A 16350-nucleotide genomic window follows, 5' to 3' on the forward strand; every position below is an offset into this window, starting at 1 on the left:
GAGAGAGAGGGAGAAAAACTTTCAGAGACTTTATTGAGAATCAGCATTGAATTTCAAGACCCACACTGATCAGACAACAGCAATGTTGCCTTATTTAGGAAAGTGTCTGATTCACTGATCATGCTCCGTATTCTTGTTTCATACATAAAAACAGTTACAGTGTACAGTATCTCACAAAAGTGAGTACACCCCTCACGTTTTTGTAAATATTTTATATATCTTTTATGTGACAACAATGTAGAAATTAAACTTTGCTATAATGTAAAGTAATGAGTGTACAGCTTGTATAACAGTGTAAAGTTGCTATCCCCTCAAAATAACTCAACACACAGCCATTAATATCTAAACCGCTGGCAACAAAAGTGAGTACACCCCTAAGTAAAAATGTCCAAATTGGGCCCAAAGTGTCACTGTCTTAACCCTCTTGGGCATGGAGTTCACCAAAGCTTCACAGGTTGCCACTGGAGTCCTCTTCCATTCCTCCATGATGACATCACGGAGCTGGTGGATGTGGGAGACCTTGCGCTCCTCCACCTTCCGTTTGAGGATGCCCCACAGATGCTCAATAGGGTTTAGGTCTGGAGACATGCTTGGCCAGTCCATCACCTTTAACCTCAGCTTCTTTAGCAAGGCAGTGGTCATCTTAGAGGTGTGTTTGGGGTCGTTATGTTGGCACCAGGATAAACATTTGAGGGTTTATTTTACCAAGGGATTACTTCTGTTGACCCACATCTGGTGCTGGAAGACTGACAGTTGTAGGACGTTGTGGAATTCATGCTTGACCTTTGACCCAATTTTCAGCAGATGTTGCAGGACTGGAATGCTTTGCATCCTATTCACATCTTAGGACTTTTGAATCAGTATGGCTAGCAAGAAATATAGGCATTTGGAGGTTGAATGATACAACCTTTAAACTATACATGGCAAGTAGGGATAAGCTGAACAACCCCCCGATTTGGTTGGCAGCAGAACATGCAAACAGGCAAAAAATGTGTGCGAACATGCGAACACCGATAAAGTCTATGGGGCGCAAACGTGAAAAATCAAAAGTGCTCAATTTAAAGGCTTATATGCAAGTTATTGCCATAAAAAGTGTTTGGGGACCTGGGTCCTGCCCCAGGGGACATGTAGTAGCCTCCCTGGCAGTTTTCCCGAGTCTGGCTCGGGGTTAAATTTCAGTACCATTAGCGGTAACCCTGAGCCACACTCGGGATTACATCTCAAGATCCTGGTGCGGTATACTTACCTTGTTCCCAGGATCCTGCGATGTCCCCTGCTGTGTCCGCGGGTTGTGTCCTCCTCCCGAAGCCTCTCTGTGCTGGGCTCTGTTCCCTGCGAGCGTCGCGACACACGGGGGCAGAGCCTGGTGCCAAATTCAAAAAAGTGAAAATTCATAACACATACAGTACACTGTAATCTTACAGATTACAGTACTGTATGAAATAATTTCACATCCCTTTTGTCCCTAGTGCTTTGTCCAGTGCCCTGCATGCAGTTTTATATGATATATACTGTTCTTTCTGTCTGGAAACTGGAGATTGTCCATAGCAACCTAAAAGTCTCCCTTTATGTCAAAAGTGGTTTTAGACCAACTAGAAAACAGCGATAGTAAATTAGAACACTTGTAGAATTGAGCGATAGTGAATCATGGGGAAATTTACTTTATTATTATTATATTATTATTTTTTTATAATTATTTATATTTATTTATTATATTATAATTTATGATTTTGTGTTTCAAACTTCATCATACCCGGGATATCTACTAGACTCTTGGTGGACAGATTTAAGTGTATTATTTCTAAGAATTACAGGCCTACAATATAAAACGCCAAATTTCTATGCAAAATAATTGTATCGCTTTCAGACACAAAAATCTGAAATGATCATACCGCCAGGGAGGTTAATGCAAAAAAAATTTTTTAAAAACGTCCGTTTTACTGGGAGCAGTGATTTTAATAATGCTTAAAGTGAAACAATAAAAATGAAATGTTCCTTTAAATGTCGCGCCTGGGGGAGTCCTTAGTATGCCTGTAAAGTAGCGCATCTTTCCCATGTTTATAACAGTGCCACAGCAAAAGGACATTTCTAAAGGAAAAAATGTAATTTAAAACTGCTTGTGACTGTAATGTATTGTCGGGTCCTGGCAATATAGATAAAAAAAATCATTGAAAAAAACGGCATGGCCCCCCCCAGTCAATTACGAGGGCCTTTGGGTCTGGTATGGATATTAAAGGGAACCCCGCACCCAAATAAAAATAAATAAATTGCATGGGGGATCCCTCCAAAATCCATACCAGGCCCTACGAGTCTGGTATAGATATTAAGGGGAACCCTGCACACAAATAAAAAAAAAAACATTTTCCTCAGTTTAGGCCGATATGTATCTTCTACGTATGTTTGGTAAAAAAAAAATTGCAATAATGATTGGCTTGCGCAAAAGTTATAGCGTCTACAAAAATAGGGGATAGATTTATGGCATTTCTATTTTTTATTTTTATTTATTTATTTTATTTTTATTATTTCTTTTTTAACCAGTAATGGCGGTGATCTGCAATTTTTATTGTGACTGCGACATTGCGACATATAGATAAGACACTTTTGACACTTTTTTGGGACATTTATACAGCGACCAGAGCTAAAAATAGCCACTGATTACTGAATAAATGTCATTAGCAAGGAAGGGGTAAACACTAGGGGGCGATCAAGGGGTTAACTGTGTTCCCTAGGTGTGTGGGGGGGATGGGACTGACAAGGAGAGGAGACCGATCGGTGTTCCTACTTAGTAGGAGCACAGGATCTGTCTCTATTCCCCTGAGAGAATCGGGATTTATGTGTTTACACACACAGATCCCGGTTCTTGCTCTGTCACGAGCGATCGCGGGTGCCCGGCGGTCATTGCGCCGGCTGGGCACGCACAACAGCTCCGGGGACACGTCATGTAACGTCAGAAGGGGTGGAGTCAGCCGTTTATGTCACCGGATGGCCCCGCCCTCAGCTATATAACAGTTGTGGACATCACAGGTTTTTTTTTAATAAAGGACTTGTCCCAAATTGTCTACTGTCATTTTTAACATTTTGACACTTTTTTTGGTGAATGTGTAGGAGTACAATGTACCCGATACCCATTCACATGGGGGGGCCAGGAATGGGGGTCCCCTTGTTAAAGGGGGCTTTCAGCTTCCGATAGGCCCCTTGCCCGCAGATCCCCACAACCACCAGGCAAGGGTTGTGGAGATGAGGCCCTTGTCCCCATCAACATGGGGACAAGGTGTTTTGGGGGGACCCCAAAGCATCCTCCTCATGTTGAGGGCATGTGGTCTGGTACAGTTCAGGAAGGGGCGCTTTCTCGTCCACCCCTTTTTCTGTGGCCTGCCAGGTTGCTTACTCAGATAAGGGTCTGATATGGATTTTGGGGGGGCCCCTACGTAATTTTTTTTAAATTTTGGCTCAGGGTTCCCCTTAAAATCCATAACAGACCTGATGGGCATGGTAATGGACTGGGGGGAGGAACCCATGTCGTTTTTTTCAATGATTTTTATCTATATTGCTGGGACCCGACAATACATTACAGCCGTGACTAGTTTTAAATGACATTTTTTCCTTTAGAAATGTCATTTTGCTGTGGTATTCTTCTAAAAATGGGGAAAATGCGCTACTTTACAGGCATACTAAGGACACCCCCCAGGCACGACATTTAAAGGAATATTTAATTTTTATTGTTTCACTTTAAGCATTATTAAAATCACTGCTCCCGAAAAAGTGGTAGTTTTTAAAACTTTTTTTTGCATTGATACATGTCCCCTGGGGCAGGACCCGGGTCCCAAAACACTTTTTATGGCAATAACTTGCATATAATCACTTAAAATTAGCACTTTTGGTTTTTCATTTTAGTGTCCCATAGACTTTAATGGCATTCCACGGCTTTTGAATTTGCCGCGTACGCCGCATATTGTTCGCTGATCGGCGAACGGGCGAACACCTGATTTTCGAGTCAAACTTAGGTTCAACCCGAACATCATGCTCATCCTTAATATTGAGCAAGTTCTGGCCAGTGGTCCATCCTCAAGACTCAGTAACCCATTGGATGCTCTGTTGGAAAGGCCTCCAAGTCTGCTCTAGCCCTTAGATATTCCTATCGCTTGAACCGATCAGACCTTGGTGCTGAGCACTGAAAAATTGTTTAAAGGCATTGGTCAGACGGCCTCCACTCTTCCTCTGACTGAACGAAGCCCAAGCAACACATTGTCCAGCACCAGGAAATGGTGACCTCCCAGGGTCTGGAAATGCATTGCACAAACCTTTCTTCAAGGGCTCCTGAAGATGTTTCATTCTCTGCTCTCTCTGCGAAGGCAGGATGAGTTCTGCAACCTTACCCTTGTAACATGGATCTAGAAGGGTTGCCAAGAAGTGCCCTGTCCATGATTCCATGAAGAGTGTGCTCCAAAAGGAAGACTAGAGGGACAGTGTCACTGATGCATGCATTGTCGCTGCTCACCATCCTTGTGACAAATGGTGACAGGACAGTGCATGCATCCTTGATCAGTAGCCACTGTTGTGGAAAAAAGAAGCCAAGCTCCCCTAACCCTGTCCTGCTGCCATACTCGCACAGGTACTCATTGATGGCCCTCTGTTGAGTGTGCAGCCGCTGCAGCATTGCCATAGTTGAGTTCCACCTGGTGGGCATGTCACAAATGAGGCGGTTCGTGGGCAGGTTGCTTTCCTTTTGAATGTCAGCCAGCCGAGCACTGGCATTGTATGACCGGCAGAAATGACCACAGACCTTTCTGGCCTGCCTCAGGAGATCCTGTAAGCCTGGGTACCTGCTCAAGAATGCTGCACCACCAAATGCAATAGGGTGGCTGCCCTTAAGCTGCCCCCTAGAGGACATCCTGCCTCGTTGGAGTTGTGCCTCCTCCTCCTCTCTTCTCTCAGGCACCCAAGTACAGTCAGTGACCTAATCATCCCCTCCCTCCTCGTCACTGGAGCAAACTTGGCAGTATGCTGCAACTGGGGGAACACGACTGCCAGTTTCTTGTTCTTCTGTGGCACCCCCTCTCTCTAGGCTCACGTTACTCCCTTGTTCAACCTGGGAGCCAACAACAAAGCATTCAAATCGCTGCTCATCCTCCAGCAACAAGTACCTGATGCTGTGGTTGAATATATCTGGGGACTCCTCCGTGCATGATGGTGGGGCTACAGAAGAAGGGACTGTGGACAGGGAGCTAGTGGAATAGGCCACTTCGGCAACTGCGTTGGAAGGCAAACTACTCTGAGCCTGGATGACAGTGGATGAGGAGAATGAAGACGGCTTTGTTATCCACTCTACCAACTCTTCTGCATGTTGTGACTCAATAACACGGCCAGCAGCAGAAAAAAAGGACAAGCATGCCCCACGGCCACCTGCAGAGGATGCACTATGTCCACGACCACCACTGTTGACTGTAGACACAGAGGCTGCTTGCCCTCTTTTAGTGGCCTGTGAGCATCTGCCTCTCCTTGGTGGCCTTCCAGACATGATGTATTTTTTGTTTTCGCAACACCACACTACACTGTATTAGATACTACCTGATGTGTATTAGAAAGTATAAACTACCGAATGCACTGTATATATAGGCTACACTGAATGCAGAGTGTGTGTGTGTATATATATATATATATATATATATATATTACACCGCCTGAAGATTATTTGAAACTGTACACACTGTATTAGATACTGTGTACAGCGCCTGCACTGTATTAGAAACTGTACAACAGCTGCACTGTATTGTATACTGTGTACACCACCAGAAGTGTGGTAGAAACTGTACACACTGTATTAGATACTATGTACACCGCCTGCACTGTATTAGAAACTGTACTACGGCTGCACTGTATTGTGTACTGTGTACACCACCAGAAGTGCAGTAGAAACTGTACACACTGTATTAGATACAGTGTACACCACTAGAAAAGTAGTAGAAACTGTACACACTGTATTAGATACTGGGTACACCGCCTGAAGTATATAAGAAACTGTACACACTGTATTAGATACTGTGTACACTGCCTGACGTGTATTAGAAACTGTACACACTGTTTTAGATACTGTGTACACTGACTGAAGTGTATTAGAAACTGTACACACTGTTTAGATACTGTGTACACCACCAGAAGTGTAGTAGAAACTGTACACACTGTATTAGATACTGAAGTGTATTTAAAACATAAACCACCGAATGCACTTTATATATATGCTACACTGAGTGCAGAGTGTATATATATATATATATATATATATATATATATATATATATATATATATATATATATATACTAGACTGCATATATACATTAATAATTAATACACCTCCTGAAGTGTATTAGAAACAGTACACCACCGAATACAATGTATATATAGGCTACACTGAATGCAAAGTATATACAGTTGCAATAAAAATTATGTGAACCCTTTTGCAATGATATGGATTTCTGCACAAATTGGTCATAAAATGTGATCTGATCTTCATCTAAGTCACAACAATAGACAATCACAGTCTGCTTAAACTAATAACACAAAAAGAATTAAATGTTACCATGGTTTTATTGAACACACCATGTAAACATTCACAGTGCAGGTGGAAAAAGTATTCAATATTCTTGGGATGTCTGGTGCGAATCGCTTTCTTGAGGTCATGCCACAGCATCTCAATCGGGTTGATGTCAGGACTCTGACTTGGCCACTTCAGAAGGCGTATTTTCTTCTGTTTAAGCCATTCTGTTGTTGATTTACTTCTATGCTTCGGGTCGTTGTTGTGTTGCAACACCCATCTTCTGTTGAGCTTCAGCTGGTGGACAGATGGTCTTAAGTTCTCCTGCAAAATGTCTTGATAAACTTGGGAATTCATTTTTCCTTCGATGATAGCAATCCGTCCAGGCCCTGACACAGCAAAGCAGCCCCAAACCATGATGCCCCCACCACCATACTTCACAGTTGGGATGAGGTTTTAATGTTGGTGTGCTGTGCCTCTTTTTCTCCACACATAGGGGTTGATTTACTGAAGGCAAATAGAATGTGCACTTTTCAAAGTGCAGTTGTTCCAAAGCTTAGTAAATTAGGTAAATCTTTACTTTGCAAAGAATACCCAATCACGTGCAAGGAGAATTAAAAAAACAGCATTTTTGCTTGCACGTGATTGGATGATGGAAGTTAGCAGAGCTTCTGCTCATTTACTAAACTCTGGAGCAACTGCACTTGCAGAGTGCAACTGCACTTTGCAAAGTACACTGCCTATTTGCCTTTAGTAAATCAACCCCATAGTGTTGTGTGTTTCTTCCAAACAACTAAACTTTGGTTTCATCTGTCCACAGAATATTTTACCAGTACTGCTGTGAAACATCCAGGTGCAAACTGTAAATGTGCAGCAATGTTTTTTTTGGACAGCAGTGGCTTCCTCTGTGGTATCCTCCCATGAAATTCATTCTTGTTTAGTGTTTTACGTATCGTAGATTCGCTAACAGGAATGTTAGCATGTGCCAGAGACTTTTGTAAGTCTTTAGCTGACACTCGAGATCTCATTAGTCTAGGTGTTCACATACTTTTTCCACCTGCACTGTGAATGTTTACATGGTGTGATCAATAAAAACATGGTAACATTTAATTCTTTGTGTGTTATTAGTTTAAGCAGACTGTGATTGTCTATTGTTGTGGCTTAGATGAAGATGAGATCACATTTTATGACCAATTTGTGCAGAAATCCATATCATTCCAAAAGGGTTCACATACTTTTTATTGCAAATATATATATATATATATATATATATATATATATATATATATATATATATTAGACTGTATATGTATATTAATACACCACCAGAAGTGTATTAGAAACTGTACACAGTACAATGCAGGTTATTGAGGGTTGGAGATCCCAAATGAGGAGCAAGGAGAAGTCCGCCTTTTTCTTTAATGTGGGTCTTTCAAGTGCTGTTGCCATGGACTGCATGGCAGATCGTCATATGTCTGGTCAAGCATGTGGTGCCCAAGCGGCTGCTGTTCTGGCCACGCTTGATCCACTTCAGACATAGGTCGCAAACAGCAATGGTGCGATCAGCTGCCCCTGTGTCGAAAAAGGCCCACACCAAGGAACTTTTTAAGGTCAGCAGCGCCCTGCACCTGTGGTGCTCTGTGGTGTGATGCAATAGGGTGGCTGCCCTTAAGCTGCCCCCTAGAGGACACCCTGCCTCGTTGGAGTCGTGCCTCCTCCTCCTCCTCCTCTCTTCTCTCAGGCACCCAAGTACAGTCAGTGACCTCATCATCCCCTCCCTCCTCGTCACTGGAGCAAACTTGGCAGTATGCTGCTCCTGGGGGAACATGACTGTCAGTTTCTTCTCCTTCTGTGGCACTCCCTCTCTCTAGGCTCGCGTTACTCCCTTCCTCAACCTGGGAACCAAATTTGGAGCCTTCAAATCGCTGCGCATCCTCCGGCAGCATGTACCCGACACTGTGGTTGGATAATTCTGGGACTCCTCCGTGCATGATGGTGGGGCTGGACAAGGAGCTGGTGGAATAGGCCAACTGCGTTGGAAGGCAAACTACTCTGAGCCTGGGTGACAGAGGATGAGGACAGCTTTGTTATCCACTCCACCAACTCTTCCGCATGTTGTGGCTCAATAACACGGCCAGCAGCAGGAAAAAAGGACAAGCGTGCCCCACGGCCACCTGCAGAGGATGCACCATGTCCACAACTTCCACTGTTGACTGTAAACACAGAGGCTGCTTGCCCTCTTTTAGTGGCTGTGAGCGTCTGCCTCTCTTTGGTGGCCTTCCAGACATGATGTTTTTTTTTTTTTTTGCAACACCACACTACACTGTATTAAATACTGTGTACACTGCCTGAAGTGTATTAGAAACTGTACACACTGCATTAGGTACTGTGTACATCGCTTGCACTGTATTAGAAACTATACAACGGCTGCACTGTATTGTATACTGTGTACACCACCAGAAGTGTAGTAGAAACTGTACACACTGTATTAGATACTGTGTACACCACCTGAAGTGTATTAGAAACAGTACACCACGGGATGCACTGTAGATATAGGCTACACTGGATGCAGAGTATATATATATATATATATGTATATATATATACATATATACACAGTATATATGTATATACACAACCTGGAATTAACATGGATTGTTTGAGGATTTGCATCATTTAATTTATAGACCATGCCCACAACTTTGAAGATTTTTTTTTATTGTGAAGCAAACAACAAATAGGACAAAATAACAGAAAAAGTCAATGTGCATAACTATTCACCCCCTAAAGTCAATACTTTGTAGAGCCACCTTTTTCGGCTATCACAGCTCCAAGTCGCTTTGGATAAGTCTCTATGAGCTTGCCACCTCTTACCACTGATATTTTTGCCCATTCCTACTTGCAAAACTGCTCCAGCTCCTTCAAGTTGGATGGTTTGCGCTTGTGAACAGCAATCTTTAAGTCTGACCACAGATTTTCTATTGGATTGAGGTCTGGGCTTTGACTAAGCCATTCCAACATATTTACACGTTTGCCCTTAAACCACTCAAGTGTTGCTTTAGCATATACATATTAATACACTGCCTGAAATGTATTAGAAACAGTACAACACACAATGCACGGTAGATATAGACTACACTGGTTGTAGTGTGTGTATATATATATATATATATATATATATATATATATATATATATATATATATATATATATATATATAAATACACACACACGAGACTGTGTATATATATATATATATATATACATATATATATATATAATACACTGCCTGCACTGACTGAATATCGAGTAAACTTTGGTCAATCATCATCAAGCCCATCCCTAATGGCAAGTACAGTATGGCTAGGTTCACATCTATGCATGTGCGGTTGATGCATTTTTGTGGCACTATTTCCAGCGCATCTTGCATTTTTTCATGCACATTTTTTATGTGTTTTTAATGCATTTTGTGTGTTTTTTTGGGAAGTGTTGATGTTGCTAAGAGGAAGTATCTGTTGTCATACAAGAACAGCACAAAAAAACCATGTACATGCATTTTTCATGCAATTTTATTGAAGTCTATAGAGCAAAAAATGCACCATGCTGCATGTAAAAAAGTCCATGCACTTTTCCAAAAAACACATTGCAGGAAACTGTGAACAGGACCCATAGGATTGCTTGATGACAAAATAGCTTTACTTGAAGGTGGTGTAAAGTGAACATTTGAAATTACAGAACAGAACAGTTTCATAAATTAAAGCAGTCTTTTCTCGAAGAAACAGTTTAAGGCTGGCCATACATTATACAATTTTCCGGTACAATTTTCCTTTAGAGTTACCAAAACCATATAGCATGAGGTCAAACCTAAACACTTTCAATTTCTATGCAATCGGGCAGGCCCTTACACTACATAGTTTAGGGTAAATCTAAAGGAAATTGAATAAGAAAATTGTATAATGTATGGCCAGCCTAACTCGTTTCCATAGAAAATCCAGTGTTTATAGTCCAACAGTAATCTGTTGTAACCAGGCTCCACAAAGGGAGTGAGTCTCGCTCCCCCTGCATGGAAGACCCAATTCTAGGTATCTCACATATATAGCAGAATGAATAAATGTCCCACTACCTGTTAATGTAGCTCCTTTGAGAGACTCTCATCCAACGACTGAGTCCCAGATGCCTTAAAGTGGAGTTCCGCCTAAAAAAAAAAATTAAAAGTCAGCAGCTACAAATACTGCAGCTGCTGACTTTTAAAAAGAGGACACTTACCTGTCCAGGCTGCCCTCGATGTCCTCACCCGAAGCCGATCCGTTCCCTTGGCTCCGGGTGCAGGTGCCGGCATTGCTAGTAATCCTGGTTCCCTAATGCGCATGCACGAGTCGCGCTGCACGTTCTGAGTGGTCCCTGCTGTCTTCTGGGACCTGTGTGTCTCCCAGAAGACAGCGGGGGGGGTTGGGCGAGGAGGGGCCAGACATGGCGTAGATCACTGTGGATACTGCAGCGATCTTTTGCCGGAAGTGGGAGCAAATACCTGGATTAGACAGGTATATGTTCCCCCTGAAATTTGCCAAATGTGACACCGGAGGGGGGAGGAATACGGACAGCGGAAGTTCCATTTTTGGGTGGAACTCCGCTTTAAATACACAGGAGTAAACACCTATAATGGACAAGGAGTGTTGCCCAGCAATATTTGGGCACTGGGCAGCCTCCCCAAGTTAAATGGCCCTTCATCCCATTAAAACCCTTTTGGCTGCACTGAATTAAGATTAGCAATCTAATGGCAGATACCACAGTTCACCTACTGTATGTGTATTTCAACCGTGTATTTAGCTGTTTGCCTGTTTAGTTTTAATTACATTTTTAACATATTTATCTATTCAAGCTCTACCATACCTGTTTTGGCAAAATTATAATCTACTACTCTCCCAATTAGACCCTACTCTATTTACACCTGCCACTTATAATTGCTGTTTTGCATCCAAAAAGAAACTTAAATACTCAGTGGAATAACCTTGCTCCTTGAGCTTTTTTCTATTGCACAATCCACAACTTGTACAACTACTGGCAAAAATTATAGAATCACCAGTCCCTGAGGATGTTCCTTCAATTGTTTATTGTTGTAGAAAAAAATCAGATCACAGACAAGGCCAAAAACTAAAGGCATTTCAAATGGCAACTTTCTGGCTTTAAGAAACACTAAAAGAAATCAAGAAAAATAATTGTGGTGGCCAGAAACAGTTAGATTTATAGAACAAGCGCAGGGAATAAATTATGGAATCACTCAATTCTGAGGAAAAAATTATGGAATCATGAAAAACAAACAAACAAAATAACACTCCAACACATCACTAGTACTTTGTTGCACCACCTCTGGCTTTTATAACTGCTTGCAGTCTCTGAGGCATTGACTTAATGAGTGATAAACAGTACTCTTCATCAATCTGGCTCCAGTCTTCTCTGATTGCTGTTGCCAAATCATCTTTGCAGGTTGGAGCCTTGTCATGGACCATTTTCTTTAACTTCCACCACAGATTTTCAATTGGATTGAGATCCAGACTGTTTGCAGGCCATGACATTGACCTTATGTGTCTTTCTTCAAGGAATTTTTTCACAGTTTTTGTTCTATGGCAAGATGCATTATCATCTTGATAAATGATTTCATCATCCCCAAACATCCTTTCAATAGATGGGATAAGAAAAGTGTCAAAAATTTCAATGTAAACCTGTGCATTTATTGAAGATTTAATAACAGCCATCTCCCCAGTGCCTTTACCTGACATGCAGCCCCATATCATAATTGACTGTGGAAATTTGCATGTTTTCTTCAGACAGTCGTCTGCATAAATCTCATTGGAACGGCACCAAACAAAAGTTCCAGCATCATCACCTTGCCTAATGCAGATTCGAGATTTATCACTGAATATGACTTTCATCCAATCATCCACAGTCCACGATTGCCTTTCCTTAGCCCATTGTAACCTTGTTTTTTGTGTTTAGGTGTTAGAGATGGCTTTCTTTTAGCTTTTCTGTATGTAAATCCCATTTCCCTTAGGCGGTTTCTTACAGTTCGGTCACAGATGTTGACTCTAGTTTTCTCCCATTTGTTCCTCATTTGTTTTGTTGTACATTTTCTGTTTTCAAGGCATATTGCTTTAAGTTTTCTGTCTTGACGCTTTGATGTCTTCCTTGATCTACCAGTATGCTTGCCTTTAACCACCTTCCCATGTTGTTTGTATTTGGTCCATGTTTTAGACACAGCCGGCTGTGAACAACCAACATCTTGTGCAACACTGCGTGATGATTTACCCTCTTTACCTACATACTAACAAGCAGATTTAATCTGATGCAGGGGTTAGTGTTTGTAATGAAGATTTACAGGGTGATTCCATAATTTTTTCCTCAGAATTGAGTGATTCCATAATTTATTCCCTGTGTTGTTCTATAAATCTAACTGTTTCTGGCCACCACAATTATTTTTCTTGATTTCTTTTAGTGTTTCTTAAAGCCAGAAAGTTGCCATTTGAAATGCCTTTAGTTTTTGGCCATGTCTGTGATCTGCTTTTTTTCTACAACAATAAACAACTGAAGGAACATCCTCAGGGACTGGTGATTCCATAATTTTTGCCAGGGGTTGTATTTATATATGCCCTATTCACTGCTGCTCCCCAGTCCCCCTGCTGTGCATAAGTAAGTGAGGTCACATAGCGGAGGAGAGCCAAAAAAATCCCAAGAAATTCTTTAAGTATGTAAACAGTAAAAAAGGGAGGACAGACCATATTGGCCCCATAAAGAATGAGGAAGGACATCTGGTTACAAAGGATGGGGAGATGGCAAAGGTATTGAATTTATTCTTCTCCTCAGTCTTCACGAGTGAATCGGGGGGCTTCAGTAACCAAAACTGCAATGTTTATCCTCATGACACAACACAGGAAGCACCTACATGGTTAACAGAGGACGGAATTAAAATTAGACTTGAGAAACTTAACATTAATAAATCACTGGGACCAGATGGCTTGCATCCGAGGGTACTTAGGGAACTCAGTCAGGTGATTGCCAGACCATTGTTCCTAATTTTTACAGACAGTCTATTGACTGGAATGGTACCAGCTGATTGGAGAAAAGCCAATGTAGCACCAATATTTAAAAAGGGCCCAAAAAACATCCCTGAGAATTACAGACCAGTTAGCCTAACATCAATAGTATGTAAACTCTTGGAGGGGATGATAAGGGACTATATACAAGATTTTAGTAGTAAGAATGATATCATTAGCAGTAATCAGCATGGATTTATGAAGAATCGTTCTTGCCAAACCAATCTATTAACCTTCTATGAGGAGGTGAGTTGCCATCTAGATAAAGGAAGGCCCGTAGACGTGGTGTATCTGGATTTTGCAAAAGCATTTGACACAGTTCCCCATAAACGTTTACTGTACAAAATAAGGTGCGTTGGCTTGGACCATAGGGTGAGGATATGGATTGAAAACTGGCTACAAGGGCGTGTTCAGAGGGTGGTGATAAATGGGGAGTACTCAGAATGGTCAGGGGTGTGTAGTGGGGTTCCCCAGGGTTCTGTGCTGGGACCGATCCTATTTAATTTGTTCATAAACGACCTGGAGGATGGGATAAACAGTTCAATCTCTGTATTTGCAGACGATACTAAGCTAAGCAGGGCAATAACTTCTCCGCAGGATGTGGAAATCTTGCAAAAAGACCTGAACAAATTAATGGGATGGGCGACCACATGGCAAATGAGGTTCAATGTAGAAAAATGTAAAATAATGCATTTGGGTGGCAAAAATATGAATGCAATCTATACACTGGGGGGAGAACCTCTGGGGGAATCTAGGATGGAAAAGGACCTGGGGGTCCTAGTAGATGATAGGCTCAGCAATGGCATGCAATGCCAAGCTGCTAAAATAAAGCAAACAGAATATTGGCATGCATTAAAAGGGGGATCAACTGCAGAGATAAAACGATAATTCTCCCGCTCTACAAGACTCTGGTCCGGCCGCACCTGGAGTATGCTGTCCAGTTCTGGGCACCAGTCCTCAGGAGGGACGTACTGGAAATGGAGCGAGTACAAACAAGGGCAACAAAGCTAATAAAGGGTCTGGAGGATCTTAGTTATGAGGAAAGGTTGCAAGCACTGAACTTATTCTCTCTGGAGAAGAGACGCTTGAGAGGGGATATGATTTCAATTTACAAATATTGTACTGGTGACCCCACAATAGGGATAAAACTTTTTCGCAGAAGAGAGTTTAATAAGACTCGTGGCCACTCATTACAATTAGAAGAAAAGAGGTTTAACCTTAAACTACGTAGATGGTTCTTTACTGTAAGAGCGGCAAGGAGCGGCAAGGATGTGGAATTCCCTTCCACAAAAACCTTCTTATGCCTCGTACACACGACCGGACTTTCCTGCAGAAACGTTCGGAATGTCCGACTGTAAGCTAACCATTTTATTTAGTGACCTGAGCTATGACTGGCATTCAGAGAGCTTTAACAAAACGTGTCTGAAGCCATGTTTTGAAACAAGTGTAAACTAGCCCTAATAATCAGCCTTGAACCTTCGCCATCTGCTGGTTGTTACTCAGAATTTGAGCTCAGGTGTTTTCTGTGCACACTTGACCTCATTAGTGAACTTTAAAGCAATACCAAAGCTTCAAGCCTTTGCCTGTTCCAAAAACTATTTTCTTTGCTCATGCCCTAAATAGATATCTCTCTGTCTCTGACTTCTAAATAATTGTTTAGGCCTTGCAACTTTTCTGTGTATTTTTTGGACTGTACTCTACTTAACTGTGCTTATCCTGATCATTGGCCTGCTTTCATTGCTATTTTCTGACAAAGCTACATTTTTTTTCTGTCTGCAATCAGGGCTCTGTTAGGATCTGTTTGTCTGCACCTATTCTGGCCACCAGCCACCTGATTCTGCTTCTGTCTGCAGTTTGGGATGACCATTTTCCTGGAGATTTATGCCATCTTAGCATATGTCCTGCCTGTTGTCGGCTTTTGTCCCTGGCAACACAGAGGATATTTCAAACTCCATAACAGTTACTGACTCTCAGCAACATCATTTCTGATTGGCCAGGTTTATGTAGAAACTTAGGCCCATTAGGACTGAAAACTCTGCCTTAAAGAATTTACGATTTGAAAGAAAAATGAATGGATACAAAAGATAAGGCAAACCTAGCAACTGTGTTTGGCTACAAAACAAGATGTTTCAAAATTACCTAACTTTTTGGAAAAAATCTGTTTTGGTTGTATTTAAAAAGCTGGATGGTTGGGTAAACCTAAATTGATGTCATGCAGAAGAGAATTACAGAGAAGGGAATCCTAGAAGTATCGGATAAGAAAAGCTGACCTGTGCTGTGAAATTATTTGAGAGAAGAAATTGGGTTTCTGTTTTATGAACTTGGATGTTAACAAGGAGGTATAAGGATGTGCCAGATTTTAGAAGGCTTTATATATTTGAATTAGGATTTTAGATTGTATGCTGCTAAACAATACAGAACAACTGCTGGAAGTGAATATTGTGCCAATATGAAAAGACACTAAGAGAAAAGAGCATAGTTCTATTAGTAAGTTAAAGAAAAAAATTGCTTTAAAGTTATAACATTTTGCACATTGCCTTTTTAAATTGAAGTCCTTTCCTTCATATCTTATATATTAAAAGAGTAAATAGTGAAGAATAGACAGGAATAAGGTGTGCCCTTGAGAGGGGGGTTGAGTTTGATTATTCTCTAATAATTTGCTTTAATCTTAAAATAATGAGCAAAGGTGTGATATCTGTAAAGATATCGTTTAATTTATTTGATTATGC

The sequence above is a fragment of the Aquarana catesbeiana genome, linkage group LG03, assembly GCF_042186555.1.
Source record: "Aquarana catesbeiana isolate 2022-GZ linkage group LG03, ASM4218655v1, whole genome shotgun sequence".
Classification (NCBI taxonomy): Eukaryota; Metazoa; Chordata; class Amphibia; order Anura; family Ranidae; genus Aquarana; species Aquarana catesbeiana.